Below are 8,531 nucleotides of genomic sequence, written 5' to 3' on the forward strand. Positions count from 1 at the left end.
TGTAGAAAATGCTGAGCCAGCTGTGGTGGCCTAGTGGTTAAACTTCAGCACACTCTGCTTCAGTGGCCTGGGTTTGGTTCCCCAGCGAGGAACCACACCACTCGTCTGTCAGTAGCCATGCTGTGGCATGTAGTTCACATAGAAGAACTAGAAGGACTTATGGCTAGGATATACAACTATGTACTGGGGCTTTGGGGAGGAAAGAAAAAGAGACGAAGATTGGTAACAGATGTTAGCCCAGAGCAAATCTTTCCCAGCAAAAATAAAAGAAAACCCTAAAGGGGCCAGCTTGGTGGCACAGCGGTTAAGTGTGCACATTCCGCTTCGGTGGCCCAGGGTTGATCAGTTCAGATCCCCAGTGCGGACATGGCACCACTTGTCAAGCCACGCTATGGTAGACGTTCCACATAGAAAGTAGAGGAAGAGGGACACAGATGTTAGTTCAGGGCGAGTCTTCTCAGCAAAAAGAGGAAGATTGGCAGCAGATGTTAGCTCAGGGCTAATCTTCCTCAAAAAAAAAATAAATAAAAAAGAAAAAAAGAAAACCCTAAAGATTCCACCAAAAACATGTTAGAACTAACAAACAAATTCAGCAAAGTTTCAGGACACAAAATCAACACAAAGAAATCAGTTATGTTTCTATACACTAACGATGAAAAATCCAAAAAGGAAATTAAGAAAATTCCAATTACAACAGCATCAAAAAAGAATAAAATACTTAGGAATAAATTTAACCAAGGAGGTGAAGGACCAGTACACCGAAATCTATGAAACATTGCTGAAAGAAATTAAAGAAGACATAAATAAATGGAAAGACAGCCCATGATTATGAGTTGGAAGACTTGATGTTAACATGACAATACTACCCAGAGTGGTCTACGGATTCAGTACAATACCTATGAAAATCCTAATGGTACTTTTTGCAGAAATAGAAAAATCCATCCTAAAATTCATATGGAATTTCAAAGGACCCTGAATAGCCAAAAAAAATCTTGAAAAAAAAGAACAAAGTTGGAGGTTTCACTCTTACTGATTTCAAAACTTACTGCCATGCTACAGTAATCAAAACAATGTGATACCAGCATGAATACAGACGTGTAGACCAATGGAATACAATAGAGAGACTGGAAATAAACCTTTATGAAAATTTTTTGACAAGAGCACCAAGACCATTCCATGAGAAAGGACAGTCTTTTTAACAAATGGTGCTGGGAAAACTGGATACCCACATGCAAAAGAAGGAGGTTGTCCCCTTACCATACACCATTTACAAAAATTAATTCAAAATAGATCAAAGACCTAAAAGAAGTGCTAAAGCTATAAAACTCTTAGAAGAAAACTTAGGGGAGAAGCTTCATGACTTTGGATTTGGCAATGATTTCTTGGATGTGACACCAAAGGCACAGACAACAAAAGAAAAAAATAGATCAACTGACCTACATCAAATTAAAAACTTCTGTGAATCAAGGGACATGGTCCACAGAGTGAAAAGGCAATGCACAGAATGGAAGAAAATGTTTGGACATCATATATGTGAGAAGGGATTAAAATCCAGACTCCATAAAGAACTCCTACAACTCAACAACCAAAAAACAAACAGCCCAATTAAAAAATGGGCAGAAGAGCTGAATAGGTACTTCCCCAAATAAGATAGACAAATGATCAACAAGCACATGAAAGATGCTCAACATCTCTAATCTAAGGGAAATGAGAACCACAACCACCATGAGATAGCACTTCACGTCCACTGCAATGGCTACAATATAAAAAAAACAAAAAACAAAATCGAGAAAGTAGTAAATGTTGGTGAGGATATGGAGAAACTGGAGCCCTTGATGGGAGTGTAAAATGTGTAGCTGTTGTTGCAAACAGCATAGCAGTTCCTCAAAAAGTGAAAACTAGAATGGCCATAAGACCAGACAGCTCCACTTGTGGGGGAACACCCAAAAGAATTGAAAGTGGGGTCTCAAAAACGTATTTGTACACGCACGTTCATAGCAATATTTTTCACGATGGCCAAAAGGTGGAAGCTACCCATTTGTCCCTTGACAGAAGAATGGATAAACAAAATGAGGTATATCCACACAATGGAATATTATTCAGCCTTAAATAGGAAGGAAATTCTGACACATCTACAGCATGAATGAACTTTGAGGACGTGAAATAAGCTCGTCACAAACACACTGTATGACTCCACTTATATGAGGTACCTAGAGAAGTCAAATTCACAGAGACAGAAAATGGGGGTTGCCATATGTTTTGGGATGTTGTGTTTTCATTTTCGTTCATCTCAAATATTGCCTAATTTCCTTTGTGATTTCTTCTTTGACCCATTGACTCTAGGAATGTGTTATTTAATTTCCACATATTTGTGAATTCTTCAAATTTCCTTCTATTATTGATTTCTTATTTCATTCATTTGTAGCTAGAGAATATACTTCATATTCTTTCAATCCTTTTAAATTTAGTGAAACTTATTTTATCACCTAATATATGGTCCATCCTGGAGAATGTTTCGTGTGCGCTTGAGAAGAATGTGTACGCTGCTATTGTGGATGGAGTGTTCTACAGACGTTTGTGAGGTCTAGTTGGCTTACAGCATTGTTCAGATCTTCTATTTCCTTGTTGATCTTCTGTGTAGTTGTTCTATCTACTATTGACAGTGGAGCATTAAAGTCTCCAACTCCTATCACTGAATGAAGGAGCCCATTTGGGCAAATGACGCATACGTTTTCTGATAATCAGGCTCAGATCAAGGGTGGGAGGAGGGTACCCAATGCAAATAGTTTACCCTCCCAAAAAAGAAAAGTTAGGGATAAGCTCAGGATAACGCTAACCTACCTAACACCACTCTCTCAAAATTCAAAACATGAAACAGAGTTAAAGCCTAAGGAGAGCACCGCCATCCTCAGCGATGCTCCCTTCAGTGTCCCCAAGGCTTCACTTCTCACCATGGAGCTAAAGCATGATGGCGCCCAGAGGCCTGAAGTTAGTGAGCAGGGATTCCCCTCAGCAGGACTACCGGGAATGCAGCTGAGGGAGGTGGAGCTAGGAGGGTGAGGTCCTTACAGGCCAACCACACGGGGACCCCTCCCTTTGCTTCCAGTGACTGCCTTCCAACTGGGAAGTCTGGAGAAGTCCCTCAGATCTGACCCTCCTCTCATTTCCTGCATCTCAGTACGTACTCACCCAGACACACAGCTTCCCGATCTTCTACCCAACAATCCAGCCCGGCTACAGCTTCAGCTCAGTGATGTCAGAGCTGTCCTTGGAAATCCCCTTTCTGGCCACCATGACCACCAACCACCACTGGCCTCCATCACCTACTGGAGGAGGGCAAACATTGCTTAACAAGGCCGCAAGGGGGCAGTAGAGAGTTGCATTTGCCCCTTGTTCCTCAGAGTGTGGTTGCAGGCGGGCACATCACCTGGGAGCTTGTAAAAAATGCCACGTTTCCGGGCCACCCCAGACCTGGCGAATCTGAATGCACATGTCACAAGATCCCTGGCATTCCACGCACATGAGCGTCTGAGAGGCACTCATCATCTGATTCAACCTCACTTTTTGAGACACTTTCACCCAAACCACAAATATGGGCCAGGAGATGACTATCTGAAGAGCTGAAATGCCTACTCAGGAGCACAGGAAACCCAGAAGAAATATGACGTTCACACCCTCTGCGCACAGAGAGCGCTCACCTCCCGTTGTTGGTCTCTAGCTCCCTCTGGTTCTAAACCACAGGCCCTTCCCTCCTACTTAGCCTGGACTGCCCTGGCATTTTGAGCACCCTCCACCTGTGGCTTCGTGGCCCTGTTCCTGGAGGGCTGCTGCCCTCTGGGGAGTGCCCCTCCCCCCTCCAGCCTCCACTTTCCCGTGTCCCCACCCCACTGCCACTGCACCCTCCACTTTCTCTGCCCTCACCCTGCGGGACCTGGAGCCCTTCCCTGGCTGGGGCTGCTGCTGCTCCCCATTAGTTCCTCAATCCCGTGGACCACCCCTCACTCTGAGCTTTACCACGCAGGGAAACAGACAGGGATTTGACGCTGCCAGTGGCCGCTCTTCCTCAGTTAAAACTGCCTTCTCTGAGGACAAGTGGGTGAACGGGACTGGCTTCATTTCTTGTTAGTCTGTTTAGACCAAGGCTTAAGAAATACCTAAAATGCAAACAATCCTCAATAAATTGGATGAATGTCCCAAAGGAACTGTGACTTGTGGGCCGGTGACAGTGTTGGAGGCATCAGAGGAGAGCAATCTAGAGGGGAGAAGGACTCGTGTTCCTAATTCTGCTCTGGTGGCTCTGACCCCGCTGACAGAGGGCATCCACAATGGACAGGCACGTGGATCCCAAATCCGACACTCAGGAGAAGTGCTCAGCCCAGCCCCGGGGCCAGGGCAGCTGGAACCAAAGGGTCATCATTATTATGGTGGCGATGCACGTTCTGGGGCCCTGAGCACATCTCAGACGCAAAGGTGGAGCACAGCTGCCTTGAGGCAGAAGGGCAAGGGAGAAGCCCTGCAGGGTGTGGGGAAGCTAAGTGAAGAACCCACCCAAACGGCTTCTCTTGAGACCAGCCCCGCGCAGATGCCTAGGGAGCCCACATCAGGACACGGGTGGGGTCAGATTCCCCCGAGACTAGAGCCAACAATGTGAGAGTCCTGGTGGAGCCCTTCTCAGCTGTGGGGTCTCAGGAGGCAGAGCTCTGGGGCATCTCCACCATAGCCTGGACCCCTCTTCTGCTGCCCCTCCTCGTTATCCGCACAGGTGCTGCCCCCAGGCCCTGCCGGAAGGCTCAGCCCCCACAGGACCCTGAGCTGGGCCTGCCCCAAACCCTGAGCTCAGCCCAGGCACAGCCTCAGGATGCAATCGCCTGGGTTTGGGCCCTTCATCCTGAAGCCCCCCTCCTCTCCTCTCTTACAGGCCCTGTAGGCTCCTATGAGCTGAGGCAGCCACCCTCAGTGTAGGCAGCCCTGGGACAGGTGGCCACAATCACCTGCTCTGGCGATAACCTCAGGGATAAATATGCATCTTGGTCCCAGCAGAAGCCAGGCCAGGTCCCTGTGCTGGCCGTCTATAATAATAGCTACCAGCTCTCCAACTCAGGGAACAAGGCCACACTGCCCATCAGCAGGGCTGAGGATGAGGCTAACAAATTACTCTGCCACCTACCATGGCAGTGGCAGCAGCTGACAGTGACTCACGGTGACACAGACAGATGGGGACATGGCACATGAGCCTGCCACTCTGGCCTGGCACTCACAGTCCCTGCCTACAGGTCCCCCTGCCACCTCCATGCTGGACCGGAGAGGTCTGGGGCTTGTCGTGGGGATTCTCGTTCTCACCGTATGATGATCCCCAGGGGGTCTCGGCCTCCTGCTCTGCCCCTGCTGAGCCTCTGCTGAGGCAGCGTCCCCACAGCCCAGGGCTGCAGGAGGACCAACAGCATGGTGGCTGTGAGCAGCTTCGGTATCACGGAGCTCGGTCCAGACCCAAGATGTTTCCAGTCATGGAAAGTGACTCCACGGACACTGGGGACAGAAGGCATACCTCACTGGCCACCGCTGGGCTTTAGGGTTCCTCACACCAGCAGGGTACAAGGTCATAGGAAGGGAAGTTCTAATTGTCACCTAGATGTGGGGCATGAGGGCCTCTATGGGGGGAAGGTGACATCACGGTGAGTTGATGTCCTGGGGTTCCTTTTCCCTTAGAGTGGGAGACTCGCTGACCTGGGACCTGGGCTGTGGGCCCCTGGAGACAGGCCCCCTCCAGCACAGGAGGCTTGAAGGGCTGTGAGTTTCCCATGCCGGGGCCACTGGCGCAGGGGGAAGGGAGAGGTTAGGAGGCAGACAGACTGGACTGTAACTCTGGTTCACACACCCTGTCGAGAGCCCTGTTGAGCAGCTGCTGCCCACCAGGCTCAGTGCTAGACGCCAGGGATGCACAGTGGATGGGAGGCGCGCCCTCCATTCTTCAACTTCCGAGTCTCACACAAGGATTCTCAGCTGTGGGGCCCAGGAATCACGGGCAACATTGCACATGGGCGGGAGAACGAGCTTTACTCTGGGGAGAAATTCTATGGCTTATGACACATTCCCAAAGATATGCACAGACCACAAAATCTTATCATTCTTAGATCTAGAAGGTTCTACTCCTTCCCAGCTCTGTAACCTTGGGCAAGTCACTGCACCTAAATAAACCCCTAAATTTCGGTGTCTCCATTGGGAAATGGGGATCATAATGACCACTCCATAGAGTTATTATAAAGACGTCATAGCTAGCTGTATGAGGCAGGTTTCTCCAGAGAAATGGAACCAATAGAATATGTGTATGTACCTATATAAAGAGAGCTTCATTTTCAGCAACCGGCTCATGTGATTGTGGAGGTGCAAATGCAAAATCAGGGTGGGCCTGCAGGCTGGAGACCCAGGAAAGAGTTGCAGTTTGAGTCAGCCTGCTGGCAGAATTGCTTATTGCTCAGGGGAAGTCAGTCTTTGTTCTAGTCAGGCCTTCAACTGATTAGAGGAGGCCCACCCATACTAGGGAGGGCAATGTGCTTTACTGGAAGCATCCATTTAGTGTTGATTCACATATTTAAATGTTAATCTCACCCAAAAACACCCAGGAAGATATTCAACCGAATATCTGGGCACTGTAGCCCAGCCAAGATGACACATAAAATTGACCACCTCACTGGCTTAAATAAACAATGGTGGCCATATCATCACCTCCATGTCAGATGAAACCTTAGACGTCTGGGCTTTGGAGGATATTTTGAACATTTCAAAATAGCAGAGCCGACCCCCAGAGAGGGGCTCGGGAGCCAGGCAGCAAGCCCAGTGAGCCCCGAAACCTAGGAGTTTCTAGAACATTGGCACCTGGGACCTGGCGAAGATACCCACGTGCCTGCCCTGAAGACAGATGGGAGACAGGAATCTGTGATGGCCGTAGGCAGAGTTTCTGGGGCCTGTGGGATGGAGCGTGGACAGGGGACTGACCAGGAGGAGTCAGGGGTGCCCTCTGACATGGAGCAGGGCAGAAGTGACTGGACAGGGACACATCCCTCTGCACAAGGAGAGAAGGGCTGGGACAGGATGCAGAGGGGCCAGGGACCCTGAGCAGAGGGTCCACTGAGTAGAACAGCTGGACACGGACCTCTCCGGCCCCTCCTGAGTCCAGCCCTGGGCACATCTCAGTCAGGAAGGAGGTGGGGACAGGCCTGGGCAGGCCAGAGCTGCAGATGCTCCAGATGAGAAGGCCCAGCCTATCCCTCAATAGTCCACAGGATCCAGCTAGATCCAGATTTCTGACTGCGGCCACCAGAGGAGGATGTGGTCTGTGGTGACGTCTGCCTAGAGCCTGTGGCAGGTACAAGGGCAGAGACAGAGGGGCAGCTGGGGCTACTGAGTTTTGGGACAGCCCCCTTCTCCCCGAGACCTGGGGCTCCCCCAAGAGGAGCCACAGCTTCTGAGCCCTGGGCAGTGGGTGAGTGTCACCCCCACACAGAGGTGGCTGGCAGGGAGAATCTTCAGCCTGGACCCGCAGGGCAGACCCCGCCCCAGCCCTGCAAGGTGCAAGGAGCCCAGGTCAGGGGCAGGAGTAGGCCAAGCCCTGAAACGGGGAGAAGCTGGACTGGCTCAGGGGCCCTCCAGGGGCTGCCCCGTGCCCTGCACGATGCATGTAGGGCACCCACACTCGTTACTCTTCAGTGCCTTGCCCATCTCCCCGTGAACTGTGAGATCTCCAAGATGCAACACCTGGTCCTCTGGGATGCTCAGCCAGTGTGTGTGGGACACAGAGATCCAAGCAGTCGTGACGGTCCATGGAATCTGACCTCACAGTGGCCTTCATGAACTCCATATGACATTGGGAAGTCAGTCTGTCTGTCTGTTACGGCATCCCATGACCATGACTGGACAGACACCAATGGATGTCTGGGATGGCCTGACTCCACCAGGGTGTGTGGCTTCCATGAAATTCACTCTGGGGGACCCTGGGCCGGCCTCATGAAGGGGGATGAGTCACTGGGACAGCACCGCCGCGAGACGCCCTTGACCTGTGTGGCCTGGGACGTGCGGGACCTAAAGCAAAGAGCAGTTTAAACATGAGCTCCAGGTCCGCCAGCCGTGAGATGCAAGGGTGAATCTGACAAGCTTTGTCTCATATGCACAACTGGACCAGTGTGTCCCGGGTGGCACTTTCCAAAAGTTCTTTCATCAAAACTCCCAGTAAGAAATACATGTCCCATCACTATCCAGCTTGTGGGCATTTAGACAACTGAAGCAGAATCCCACGAACCGTCACCACCCCTCCCTCGCATGGGATGCTCTCCGTTCTCCAGCCTGTTCTAGGCTACTTCACTGTTGCAAAATGCTGGCTGCAACTGACTGAATTCATTTCACAATCGATTCACAAACCCTTTCCGAGTTGCAATGCAAAATTTGAAAAGCAACAGTTGAAGTATCATCAGGGATCCATTCATTGTTTTGATGGCTAATGATTTTTCCCAAGCCACATCAGATGGGCCAGCTGGTAA

Source organism: Equus caballus, chromosome 7, assembly GCF_041296265.1.
Source record: "Equus caballus isolate H_3958 breed thoroughbred chromosome 7, TB-T2T, whole genome shotgun sequence".
Taxonomy (NCBI): Eukaryota; Metazoa; Chordata; class Mammalia; order Perissodactyla; family Equidae; genus Equus; species Equus caballus.